Source organism: Aotus nancymaae, unplaced genomic scaffold (assembly GCF_030222135.1).
Source record: "Aotus nancymaae isolate 86718 unplaced genomic scaffold, 86718_ANA_hifiasm-v0.15.2.pri h1tg000041l, whole genome shotgun sequence".
In the NCBI taxonomy this organism is placed as follows: Eukaryota; Metazoa; Chordata; class Mammalia; order Primates; family Aotidae; genus Aotus; species Aotus nancymaae.
The window spans coordinates 13,303,493-13,317,875 of NW_026988455.1; the positions used below are offsets into that span (position 1 = coordinate 13,303,493).

At 35.9% G+C, this 14,383-nt stretch overlaps 1 protein-coding gene across 5 annotated transcripts in view; it reads left to right on the top strand.

Annotated features, from left to right (window-relative positions):
• The window catches only part of RFX3 (regulatory factor X3), a 296,633-nt gene that overhangs the window by 114,182 nt on the left and 168,068 nt on the right, over nucleotides 1-14,383 (top strand). The window contains exon 1 of one of the 5 annotated variants that reach the window (XM_064361482.1): nucleotides 2,071-2,546. The exons of the other annotated variants lie outside the window; for them this stretch is intronic. The gene's annotated coding sequence lies outside the window, so the exon portion shown is untranslated. Of the gene's footprint in view, nucleotides 1-2,070; nucleotides 2,547-14,383 lie in introns of those variants that run through there. 5 annotated transcript variants of the gene reach the window in all.

Here is a 14,383-nt window from a genome sequence, read left to right on the forward strand (position 1 = left end):
CCATCTAAAACAGATTTCCCTTATGAGCATTTCATGCTGTTTGACAGTGAAAAGTGCACCTTGTAAAAGCTGTTACACAAACCATTACATTGAAAAGGTTTCCATCTCACACCCCAAAATTACACTTATTTGCTGCAAGTGAAAATTCAGAATGTGTTCCCTGTTTATTTTAGTTGCAATTACTGTTGTGTCGAATTTTGCTTTTTCCCCCATCCAGGAAAACTAGAAATTAGTGTTTTTGGTTTCTTTATTTCAGTGTAAATAGAGTCAGTTTGTGTATTTTAAGTGGCATCCAGAGATGATGTAATAATAAAATTCTGAACCTAAAACACTCAGAAACTCTGTATAATAATAAAATACTGAGCATGGAACACCAAGATACTCCATGTAAAGTATCTTGATAGATGGAGAAAAACAAGTTGGCAAGATGGTTCAGAATTGCTGTAGAATATAAAATCCTGTGAGCCATTTTAGTTGATAGACACACACACACACACACACACACACACACACACACACACACGAGTTTTCCTCACTTGAAATCTTGTTAAACACCCTGAAACAGAGCCTTATTCATTTATGTGAGAAATAAACTTGGAAATGACAAAGAGAAGCTCTTATTTTAAGATTACATTCTCCATGTTATACAAGTATTCCTTTCATTGTGTAGTAAGCACTTTGCGCGTCTGTCAGGCCTTCCTACTTCTGCGTGCCTTCCTCCTTCTCTTATTAACCATAGTCTGTTAGAAAGAGCTTTTGACTGGGATTTGGGAGTCTTGAGTTCTAATGCTAGATCTAATACTAATGAGTACATTTGGTTGATTTGTCTCGGATTCTCTGTGAAATGGGAGTCTGCACTGGATGGTCTGAATAGTTTTAAGCTTTAAAGGGCTGTGATTTTGGAAAGCAGGCCAATTATCTGAAAACCAATTACTCCATCACCAAAAGAAAATTTAATTCAAGGAGATGTGAAGAAAATAAGAAGAAAAAAAAAGAAAATTTACTGGATGATCAATTCACTGAATAGTTCTTTTAAAATCAGTTTGCTGAAACATAAATTCACTGAATGGCCATTTGTTAAATTAGCCATATACTCTGATTTATCATTTTATGTAATGACCAGTTTTCTGAATTATCAACTGCCTGAAATGTGTTTGTGTTAACTACATACAAAATTTATCACAAATCATGCTGCATAGAATAGCTGCAAAAGTTTCTGAAATTTTTAGTGGGAAGTAATTATTAAGTTTTAATTTGATTTTAATTTTTCCTTTGCAATTTCAACTGTGATATTTTACAGTAGAATTATTTATCAGTCTAACTCAGCTGAATGCCAGTTTTATCATTGATATTTCAAATACTGAATGACTTTTAGTTACTTAAAACAGAAGCAACATATTCATCCAATCCAACTGGTTAACAAGTATGTGAATTAATAGAAGTATAGAATGTATTTCAGTGGATAGAAAATATGTTAAAAGAAAGAAATTTTCTATGCTATCATTTATACAATTTTTGGTATTCAAACATTCATACTCCTTTGCTTTAAAATAAACATATTCTGATCCCCACAAGTTGTTAGCTCAGAAAATAACAAAATTACAGAATATAATAACATGGGTAGGCTCCAGTACTGCATTACAACAATATTTCAGAAAAATTAAAAGCTTAAACTCATCAATTTAAATATCGAAGAATTCTTAAAAGATTCTTTAAAGCTATTTTATTCAGTACAAATAGGTGTTAACAATATAAATGGTGGCCGGGCGCGGTGGCTCAAGCCTGTAATCCCAGCACTTTGGGAGGCCGAGGCGGGTGGATCACGAGGTCAAGAGATCGAGACCATCCTGGTCAACATGGTGAAACCCCGTCTCTACTAATACAAAAAAAATTAGCTGGGCACGGTGGCGCGTGCCTGTAATCCTAGCTACTCGGGAGGCTGAGGCAGGAGAATTGCCTGAACCCAGGAGGCGGAGATTGCGGTGAGCCGAGATCGCGCCATTGCGCTCCAGCCTGGGTATCAAGAGCGAAACTCCGTCTCAAAAAAAAAAAAAAAAAAAAAAAAACAATATAAATGGTTAAAAGAAACAAGCTTTGAGTGAATGGGCAATCTGTCAAATTGACCATTTGGCAAAATAAGTTTATTTTTGGCAAAGTAGACCTAGTTTTATCATACCCCATCACCATCTCTGCCAGGAATGGGGAAAAAGAAGCAGTAATGGAAGACTACTACTGTGTTTTGAGTTAGGATACTTTTTCCTCAGTCACACCCTGTAAGCCACGTTGGAGCCATTTGGAAGGTCTTCTCCCTCTGTGTTTATTTACATGTGCATGTGTGATGTACTGTGTGGCCAACTTAACTTTTGATACCAAAGACCTGTTGTGTGTGTGTGTTTGTGTTTGTGTGTGTGTGTGTGTGTGTGTGTGTGTGTGTGTATGAGTGACAGGAAAAGGGAGAGAGAGAGACACAGAGACAGAGAGACAGAGATATCTCCTACAGCACAGACCTTTTGAAACAGTGAAGTAATAACAATAAAAAGATCTGGGTGAGACTTGAAAAATTGCTTTTTACTTCCCTGTGCTTGTCCGATCTTTTTAGCAAAATATGTTCTATATGAGCATTTGACTAAAGCAACAAAATGAAAAGATCAGGGTATATGATGAATTACTTGGCATGTATCAAGGAAGGGTGGCCCTGTGCCCAAGCTAGAATAGAGATGTTAGTTGTACTGCAGGATTACCTACGGCGTTGCTATGGGGCTTAATAACCCTGAACAGTATCTTTGGTTTACAGCCTTCCTTAAAGTTCTGTCTGCTTCTCAGTTATTGCCCTTGATTACAATGCCATTAGGAAACAGAGTTAAATATTGTTCTCTTGCCATTGCTGAATGCAATTTGTGATCAAATGTAAAGGTCAGGGAGCAACAACCCCTGGCAGCTGTGCCAGAGACCCACTGAAACCAATCTGTTGGTGAATGAACTTGAGATTGCCCCTTCTTTTGGCTTCTTGAGAAGCTGCAGCCAGTCATTTCTACTTCTTTAGAAGTAGGCTTGATGGTGGCACATATACATCATGAAATGCTATGCAGCCATAAAAAAGGATGGGTTCATGTCCTTTGCGGGGACATGAGTGAAGCTGGAAACCATCATTCTCGGAAAACTAACACAGGAATAGAAAACCAAACACCACATGTTCTTACTCATTAGTGGGAGTTGAGCAATGAGAACACATGGACACAGGGAGGGGAACATCACCCACCGGGGCCTGTCAGGGGGTAGGAGGCTAGGGAAGGGATAGCATTAGTATAAATACCTAATGTAGATGATGGGTTGATGGGTGCAGCAAACCACCATGGCACGTGTATACCTATGTAACAAACCTGCACATACTGCACATGTACCCCAGAACTTGAAGTATAATATAAATAAATAAATAAAAATTAGACCATCTATATCAATGTTTTTAAAACTGTGGGCCTATGCAAAATCAATACTAAAGGGCTGTGACCAGCACTTTAAAAATAGAAAGAAAGAAAGTTAGAGAGAGAGAGAGAGAAAGAAGGAAAGAAAGGAAAAGAAAAGAAAAAGAAGTAGGCTTGATAGTATGTACCTGAGATCGCAACTCTGAGATTTCAGAAAGAAAAGATATTGCACTGTGGCACATTGATTTTTAACATTTTCTGAGCGCTAATTCAAATTCCAACAAGCCTATCTTTATTGATGCTTCAGCGGAGGTAGTATAGAAACTGAATATTCCATGGTTCAAGTTATTTTAATTAGTCTTAGCTGAGATCTACAGAATAGACAGTCATCTTGTCAGGTCCTCTGCATTGTTGGAAATGAAATTAAGATATTTTTTAGGGGATGATCTATCATGGAAAACTATTGACTGGATTAAAAAATATTATGGGAATATATAAGTCCCATAATATAGGAGAATTAAAACATAGAAAAGACTCTAGACAGGACTACATAATGGTTGGTATGTTAAACATCTAAATTGTTGTCATATTATTAGCCTAATACTGCATATGGCTAGGTTAAAAAAAAGAATGAAACAAAATGTTGCTCCTTGACTTAGAAGGTGGTATAGCATATTCAAGTTCTCACTCTGTCCATTTCTAGTTATATGAAGTTATATAACCTAGTGCTGATAGAATTATTTAAATTTTATGCCTCAGTTTCTTAATCCATAATAAATGGGATAATAATAGTACCTACATCAGGATTTCTGTACAGATGAAATAATGTATGTAAAGTCCCTTCATAAATGTGTTAACTAGTAACTAGAAGCTTCTTAGAATACTTTTTTTTTTTTGGTAGAAAGTTTCAATGATTATTAAGAGAACATAGAAGAATATCAGTTGAATGTTACCAAGCTCAAATAAATTTCAAGTGGTTAATTAACGATGAAGTCAGAACAATTGCTATTAGGCTAATTACTTATTCTTAGCATTTCAGCTATGAAAATTAAAGATCTCTGAGTGCTTCTGTCTCACAAAAACAAAGGAAGCATACCAGGCCACTTATTCTAAGATGACATGATTAGAGCATTGGATCTGATTCCACAATTCAGTGAATCAGGTGTACTTATAAAAACACAGTAAATGGGCCGGGCGCGGTGGCTCAAGCCTGTAATCCCAGCACTTTGGGAGGCCAAGGCGGGTGGATCACGAGGTCAAGAGATCGAGACCATCCTGGTCAACATGGTGAAACCCCGTCTCTACTAATACAAAAAATTAACTGGGCATGGTGGCGCGTGCCTGTAATCCCAGCTACTCAGGAGGCTGAGGCAGGAGAATTGCCTGAACCCAGGAGGTGGAAGTTGCAGTGAGTCGAGATCGTGCCATTGCACTCCAGCCTGGGTAACAAGAGCGAAACTCCATCTCAAAACAACAACAACAACAAAAAAAAACAGTAAATGATATGTCAGAAGGTTCAGAGCAATAGCTGAAGACTTCATTTGTTCATTTGAGTTTACTTAATCCTTATCTTGTTTATTTTAAAAAATTATGCACAAAATCTTTTGAGTCTTTTAATTCTTTGAACATGGGAGTTGTTATAAAATTCCATTGTAATAGAAATTGAACATGAAGTCACATTAGAAAATTAAGAAAAAACAATAACTTGATTTAAAATGACTGTAATATACAATTATGTTTATGTAGACTTTTTAAAAATTATATAGAATTTGCCTCTGATACAGCATATTCTAATAGTAATGTTCCAATAGGGTCTTAAACTCATCTTCTTTGGAGATTGTTCATTCAACAAATCAAAGATTCTATGTATATATTGGGCACTGTGGCTACAAGTGTAGGTGAAAAGATAAGTATAGTCCATTTGTTCATGGAACTGCTAATCTTGGAGAAACAGTTACACTATAGATGTGATAATTGCTGTGTACTGAGTAAAGATAGCGTGATATAGGAATACCGTGAGGACACCAGATTTGGACTTGTTAGGAGCAAGGTGAAGTGGTGGTTGTTTGGGAAGCTATCAGGGGAGAGTAGGATTTCTCCTGAGACCTGAAAGACAAAGTGAAGATGAGAGAAGGTAAGAAGGAAAAATTGTTTCGAGCAGAAGAAACTGCCTATTTATATGTCCCCAGGGTTGACTGGGCTTGGTGGCTCACGCCTGTAATCCCAGCATTTTGGGAGGCGGAGGCAGGTTGATCACTTGAGTCCACCGGTTTGAGACTAGGGTAGGCAACATTGTGAAGCCCTGTCTCTACAAAAAAATCCAAAAAATTAGCCACCGAGCATGGTGGTATGAGCATGTGGTCCCAGCTACTCAGGAGGCTGAGATGGGAGAATCACCAGGGCCTGGGAGGTCGAGGCTGCAGAGTGAGCCACGTCTGTGCCACTGCACTACAGCCTGGGTGACAGAGTAAGACCTTGTCTCAAGAAAAACAAAAAAAAACAAGACAAAAAATCAAATGCCTCAGGGTTGGGGAACTGTGGGTAGTTCCATAGGCTGGACTGTATATACTCTTGAGAAGACAGTAGGCAGGAGCTATATTCTGAAAAGCCTCCTAAGCCTTGTTAGGTAAAGGTTTGCAGTTTATCCTGAGGGCACTGAGCACCTATTGTAAGGAGTGGCTTGAACTCTAGGGATCTGTGTGGCAAGATGTAGATATGTGGGTGTAATTTTGAGATGTAATAAGGAAGCAGACTCAGTAACTTATTAAATTTAGAAGATGAGAGAGAAAAGAAATCTGGCTCTTACTTTTAGGCCTCTTTGAAAAAAAAGGATGCCAAAATGACTGTATCCCAAGATTACCACTTTTGTCTTATGCCGTCAATAGAATCTGAACTCATTGAGGGCAGACTGTATATCCCCCAAGGCATGTAACAGCAGTTAGTGGCAGAAAGTTTAATAGAAAGGATGAAAATCTAAATTGACTTTTGATGATTTCATGTGACCAGCTGGACTTTGTAATGATGATAGGCTATTTGAAAAGATTCAATAGGTTGTTAAAAATCTAGAACTGTAGCTCAGTAGAAGGAAGGGTATTGACTAGAGCTATGGATTTGGAACTTATTCACATACAGATAATAGTTATTAGTGGCTAATCTCTTTAAAACAGACTGTTGAGAGAGCAGAAGGAATACGCCAGCTCAACTCTTTTTTTTTTTTTCTGTTCAAAGGGAGGAAATTAAACTTCTGAGGAAAACAGACTGGCCAGACAGGTAGGAAGAAAATCAGAAAAACTGAATGTCTTGAAAGGCAAGGAGGAAGAACTTTTCAGTAAAAAAGATTGTCATTAATTTCAAGTGTAATTTGATAGTACAATGAGCGTGAAAAATAAGAAAAAGTCATAGAATTTGCAGACTGTAAGATTGTCCCTTAGTTACTTTGGAAAAGATGATCTTCTCTTGGAAGGATGTGGCAGAAACTAACATGGTGTTAGGAGTTGAGTAGAATGGGGAGAAATGAAGACAGTGACTGTAGATAAGTCTTCTGAATAAGTTTGGTGATGAAAGAAGTGATTATATTATAATTAATGTATTATGAAGGATAAAAGAAGAGTTTTTTCCCCATTTTAATGTCCATGGGAGACCACCAAAGTATAATGAGAGAGAGGAAAATGAAACTTATACATGAAAATTCACAGTTACCTAAAATATTGTATAATGGCAACTTTATTTTTATAAAGAATTTACAGTGGATTTTGAGCATTGTAATAAACCCAGTTAAGGCTATTAACTAAAAATTTATGAGATAGCCTAGGATAACCAGCTTTAGATGATATACCTATACAGTAAGGATGTTTTAAAGGAATTAGTGTTTCTGGAGGCAAGAAGATGCTTTATATTGAATTGGAAGGACAGCCATACATGGAGTGTATCACCAGTTCCCATAGATAAGTACTAGTAGAACTGTTTTTAATTCAGTATAGTTGATTTATTTCAGATTCTACTGATTTTTTACAGAGAAATAATTTTTCTGTTAACTATCTGAATTTACAGAATTGGCTATAGACTTTAATCTGTTTTCATTTTTATCCTTTGGCCAAGTCTTTATTCCAAGTGTATATACATATACATTATTATAATGAAAGTCAGTGTAAAAATTTAATAGCATTATGTTTTACAGCAAGTGTTTTCAGAATTTGTGTGTATATGGATATATAGAGGTTTTTTTGAGGTCCACTTACACCCATGTTCACTACATTTGCTAGAAAATGGCAGTAATGAGAATTCAGTTCTTTAAGATACTGTACATTTAAAATGGGGTATATTATTTCCATTATTAGCAGTGTTATTATAAAGTATTATTTTTTCCTTTTAGATGTGTTGATCTCTTTGAGACTGTCATTAGAATAGTTAGGAACTGCAAAACACTCTATTCTGCACTTTTATAAAAAGAAAAGAGATGAGGGAAAAAAAATTCTTGTGTAGGCAAGATCATCTAAGAGGAACAGTGTCATTGGAGTCTTTTCTGATGTGAAGAAAATTAAGAATTTCTGTTCTGGCTGTCACTCCCTGTAAAATCCAAAGGAAACTCTGGTGCAGTACTACCTGCTTGTTTATTTTGTGGCTGTGTGAATAATGCTGCCTTTTAAGCTAATCTTTGCCTTCCCTTTGCTCCTGTTCTGTGTCTTTTCAGCAGTTTGGCTTCAGTGTTAAGGGATTGTTTTATTTTAGTTTTTGGTAATTAGTCCTTTAAGATAAAAATTACAGTAATTTCATTTTTTCCTTTAAGTAATTGTTTTTCATAATCTATTCTGAGTCAAGGAAAGAATTAGTTAAGAGAAAATCTTTGAAAAGTGAAAAAAGTTACCCAGGCAACCTGTATATGTTACCAGTGTGCTGATTAATCATCTTCAGCATTAATCACTGTCATCAGTTATCACAGGAAGATGACTGCTGAACAGTCTACGCTATTATCATTCCATCATTTTTCTACAGGTCAATTTAGTACAAAGATTTATCGTACACAGTCATGAGGATTACAACATCAAACCTAAATAGAGAGGTAGTACTTTTTAATACAGAAAATCATGAATTTTCTTTTTGCATTCCTCGTTTACTTGATTTATTGATTTGATAAAGTCCTATGTTTTACAATGAATAAATGTTTCACAAAGATGTGTTTTAAGTAAAGAAGGGTTGGTGTTTGACTACAGTTTGTAGATTAACTAGTTTTTTCATTTGTACTGGGTGAAGGTGGAAGAAAGCCAAGTGTTTTATATTTGTAGGTAAAGTAATCAGCTCAATATGTTTTTTGCCAGAGTTTCAACACATTAAATTTAGTACATGACTACTTATGTATGTAATATGTATATATGCATTGATAATTTCTACTATGCTCCATCATTGTACATTATCTTCCTTGAAGTTGCCCATGTCCTTAAGGTTTTTTTTGTTGCTATTGTTAGAGTAATCTTAATATTGTTTATTATCTACTCCAGAATATTCAGAATTGTGTACATTTTATATGAAATTTATGTTAAATATCAGTAATTTCCTCCCCAAAAGCAGTGCTCATTTTAGTTGTCTTAATTTTAATAGAAATCTTAATTACTATAGGCACTATATGTGCTACTATTATTTTCCAACATTTATTTAGGAATGCTGAATCAGAGCATTAGTGTTATGCTGCAGAACTTCATTACAATAATTTTGAGTCTTTATGTAAAAGCACACCAACACACCAGTGTTAAACTCCTTGTTCCATATTTTAAAAATAGTAATTTTCAACTGCAAAACATTTATTTTTTCCGTAAATGGCATTTTTATGATCTTATGTTGAACCAAGTTTCTAATACTCTTGTAAATAAGTTATTCTTGAATATGGCCACATTTTAGATGTCGTTTATTTTTACTATACCCATTAAGTAACTATCATAATAATTTTGGTTAATTTGGTTCAAGTAGGAATTGGAACTAGCATCTTTTGTCTTTCTATGCTAAGGAAAAAGGAAGGAAATTCTCTGTTGTGCTTGAAAATTAAATTACAGGTCTTTGTTTTCTAGACTGAATTAAAACCTGTTACATTCCTCAGTATTAAAAACAATACAGTAAGTATAGTGGAACCAAACTTTGCAGTCGTGTTGCTCTTTAGGAGAGCAAATCATTTCAGGATGAAAGACCCCAATAAAAATTAGGTGAATACTACCTATTTTTAAGCTAGTCCAATAACATATTTCTGTTTGATAAGTAATTGATTAGGTCAGACTATTAATCCATTTAATCTGGCATGTACATTGTAAGTGATAAAAGGAATCCAACTGTGAATTTGAGTGTATTAAATAATCTTCAGGAAGTTCCACAAAGAACATTTGAATGCCTTAAAACTTGCAATAATGCATGTTTGTTCCAAACACATTTGCTTTGCCTAGGTTTTACCCATCAGGTTGAAGAAATGCTAATCTTGTTCCATTCAGCAGCTGGGTTTTTGCAATATCTTTTCCTTCTCCTAGGGGTTAATTAGCCTTCTTTCAAAATGTGGCCTATTTAGCTGGAGATTCGCATGATTCAGCCAGAGCTGGCTGTACAAAGCAGAACCGTTAACAGGCGGGTGTGTCCAACTGCTTAATTAGCCAGAATAAAAAGGTCCTTTGTCAAACAAGCATCTGTTGCTCATGACACACCTGACAGCCACATTAGGCGAGGATGACTAGACTGAAATTGTGCATGTCTCTCCTGTAAGAATATACAACTCATTTACATATGGGCGGCATCAGTGACAAACTGCAGGGGTTTATTTAGCTTATCAGAATGGGTTAATGTGAAGGCATTTGTGACTGATAAATAAATATCACTTGAAAGGAGGCTGTGAAGGAACTAAACTAACCAAATTACTCCCAAACATAAACAAAACACAACACCAGAAACCACTGCCTGATGAATGGGAACACCTCAAATGTACTCATAAGCTATTATGCTGGGAGTAAAACAAAACCTAAAATGGAACATGCTAGGACACTGCTCTCATGTGACAATCCTTACTTTGCAGAAATGTTGGAAGGCTACCAGAATACTATGAATGTGTCAGTGGGCTTAAATGATCTGTTTAGCAAAATTTGGCAGGAGGGTTGTACTCCTCAAACATGCTTTAACATTCTAATTGATCTGCTGTTTTTATCAGGTCTTCAGAATTAATAGTAAAAATGCCTCTGGAAAAATATATACTAATGGGGTTTTATGGCCTCAGTTGAAAGAGAAGAAATACTTCCTAACTTTGGTATCAGGGAGAGGGGATGTCTTCTATTATTATTGGAAGTGTAGACCGTATAATATGGATTTAGAACCTCAAAGATTGCTGTCCAGACCAACAGTTTCTAGCTTTTCATTTGAAGCCCTATTGTCATGATATTGCAAAGGCAGTCTATGTAGTGGTTGACATCACGCACTTTAGAGTCAGACAGACATCAAGTGAATTCAGGCTTTCTCTCTTACTAGTTGTATGGCTCTTGGCGAGTTATTTAATTCCTTTGTGCCTCTGTTTCTTTGTTAAATGGGGATAACACGTCCATTGGGGGTTCTTCTGAAGATTGAACTAGAAAATGTATTTAAAGCACTTAGTCTAGTGCCTGGCACCAGAAAAGACTTTATTAAAGGAGAGGCCCAATTATGATCTTATCAGTCAATCTGTGGAAGAGATGTGATTGATACCCTATAATATCATAAAGGTTGGCAAAGAGAGCCTCCTTCTCAAGGCCAAAGATAGTGAAATCAGAGTAAAATGAGATTGTTTCTATGAAGGAAAATGGAGACACAAAAGAGAGCCTAAGTTTTTATCAACTGGCGTAACCCTATAGTCCAGGAGCCAAGTAGATCAGACCTATGAGCAGTAATTTGGGAACCAACAGAAAATACACTAGAACTTGGTTGATACTTGGTGTTATACTTGTTGTGCAGGACTGGGCTTTATGTAATAGTTTGAATATGGTTTGTAGATAGAGCCAGAGGCTAGGTGGAAAGTTCTCCATGACTCTCTAGTTTTATGTTTCATAACCATTGTTTTTTACCTATTTTCCCTACTCTATTCTGTAAAGATTCCTCCTATTAAATAGTTGACATATTTTTCTTTTTTCCTGTCTTATTCTAAAAATTCATCAGTTTGCTTTTCTTTACTTCTCTTTGTGCAGTGTCTGTATGGCCTTGGGTAAGTGATGTAACATCTCTGTGCGTCAGTTAACTTATCTTTAAAATGAGGAAAATTATAGTTTTAATCTAGTGATATATTTCTAGTAGTAAAATGGTCTAAGCTTGGGTATTACTTTTCTGTGTAAAATTAGTATAAATGTTATCAATATTGTTTTAAACCCAAAAAGCAAATTTTTGCTTTCAACCTTTATTAATAGAAATAGATTTCTGGTTACCCTCAAAAGAGTCACAAACTCAAATGCCTGTAGAGGCCAGGCAATTGAATAGAATATAGCCATTTAAATAATTTGCCTATAGAACACATAATATGTGCTCACCTTTTTAAAATTTTCATATGTTTTAAGAAATTCTCGAAATTTTTTTGGGGGGGTTTGTTTTGTTTTGAGACAGAGTTTTGCTCTAGTTGCCCAGGCTGAAGTATAATGGGCGATCTCAGCTCACTGCAACCTCTGCCTCCCAGGTTCAAGTGATTCTCCTGTCTCACCCTCCCTAGTAGCTGGAATTACAGGTGCCCACTAGCATGCCCAGCTAGTTGTTGTTGTTGTTGTTGTTGTTTAGTAGAGTCAGGGTTTCACCATGTTGGCCACGCTGGTCTCGAACTCCTGACCTCAGGTGATTCACCCACCTTGGCCTCCCAGAGTGTTGGGACTACAGGCATGACCTACCACACACGGCCTGGAAATTTGTTTTTTAATACAAAGTTTTCTGATTTTTTAATGTTAGCAATGAAGAATTTTATAATCACTCTGAGTCAAACAAAACCTGAGCTGGAAGTCGAATATAGTCCATAGAAAGCCAGTTTCCAAATCTATGCCTTTTATCTTCTGATACACTCTTCCAGGTGACTTATTGGGAGTTGTTAAGAATAACTTTAAATGTTGGTTTAATTTTTAAAGAGAACTGTTTTCTTTATGTTCTTTGATGTCTTTAATCTAAAACAGTAGATGTCAAAGTATGGGTCATATGCCAAAAGAGTATGCAGACTAGTCTGCAATACAGTGTATGCGCAAACAAGTTAGCCTCTGGAATGTTCCCAGCCAGCTCTGGGAGAAATAGGAGGCAGATTTAGTGTGAGTGACATCATTGTAAGAAATTCTTCTACTCTTAATTGAGCAGCTTAAAGGAGAAGCTATAACTGGCAATACTGTCTTCCTCATCTGCACCCTAAACTTGACAGAGGCCACCAGCCATCTTGGAGTTGGCAAGAGAGGCTGAAAAAAACCTCACAGAAGATGATATCTAATGTCTGGTTCATTGCTTATTCTTTGCAGAAAAGCATTGCCTCACTCTTACTAATAGTTCCTCTGCTACAGCACAAATGGCATATAAATATATACAAAATAAAAGGAACCTGGCTTTTGCTTTCTTTTTAAAAAAGGGCTTTTTCCGCCCCACCCCACCCCCCACCACCTTCTAAGATAGAAGAAAGAGGAAGAGGCACAGATTGGGTTCTTAATGTGTGTATTCTCTCCCCAGATTTTGAGAACTATTGGTCTTCCAGTAATACTTATTAGGCAAGTATTTTGTGTAGTAAAAAGTACTGTCATTCTTAAGATTTTTGGTCATTTCTGTGGTCTTAATGCTAGTTCAAAGAGTGTACGTGTGTGTGTGTGTGTGTGTGTGTGTGTATCTCTGTGTGTTTGATCAGTACTACATTTAAATAAATGACCCACTGTTGGTGAGATTTCACATAAAAATCTGGATTTTCAGCTGCTTTTGGAAAATGGAAGTATCTCACATACTCACGATATGCTGGAGCTGAGCATTAGCTAACCTACCTAGGAGTATTTGCCACTGTCTTTATCACTTTCCTTTTATTTTGTAAACCTTAGCCACCTTTGCTCTTTGTGCCCAAGATTCTTCATCTGTAAATGCAGATTATAGTCATACCAACTGAACTGGGTTGTTACATGGATTAATTTTTAAATTAATGAATATATCAAGCATTTAAAAGAATCGTTAGTATATGTCAATCAATGCTAGTTGTTACTACCTTTTTTAGGTACATTGTACTGCTTTAGGGTTTGACTAACAAAAGAGTGAGAAAATAATCACCTAAAAAGATGCCAATGTCAAAGTCTAGAAAGAAAATTAAGCACAGATTTAGAGTGGAAAAAGTCCAGTCCCAAGTATACTCCTGTCACTTTGAACAAGTCTCTTTTCTCTGGGATTTAGTTTCCCCATTTTTAAAATAAGAAGAATAGATGTGTTGTCTTCAGAGGTCCATTTTTGAAACTGAATATAATTGAAGGTTTTGGGGAAAAAATTAGAAGTCATGCTGTGACAAAAGATGCCAAGAGGGGTTAATTTTCTCCTTGAAAAACTGAATACTCTTTCAAAAATTTCTTTGGGAAAATTAATGTTTACTATATTTTGTATAGATTTAAACCATGATGCAGTATTTTTCTTATGCTACCAATTAAACACTGTTTCTCTTGCTCCATTCCCCCAGGAAAGAAAATTAGAAATCTGGTCTTTGCTCAATAGCAAGGACATTCATATTTATTTTGTTGAATGCATAAGTAGTAAAAGGGGATTTCAAGGCCAGGAAGCCTGAGAAAGCATACTTGTTAGAGTAAACAATGCAAAATTTACTTCTATATTAGTAGGTCAGGCAAAACTGAGAAACATGGCATATTGAATTGTGAATGAGAGAAAGTAGTTTCATGTCTTTGTTTACAAATCTCATTTACATGATAGTGGTCTCCCCATCTTTCAATAATATTAAATATTATTGATTTGTGGCTATCTTTGTATAAGACTAT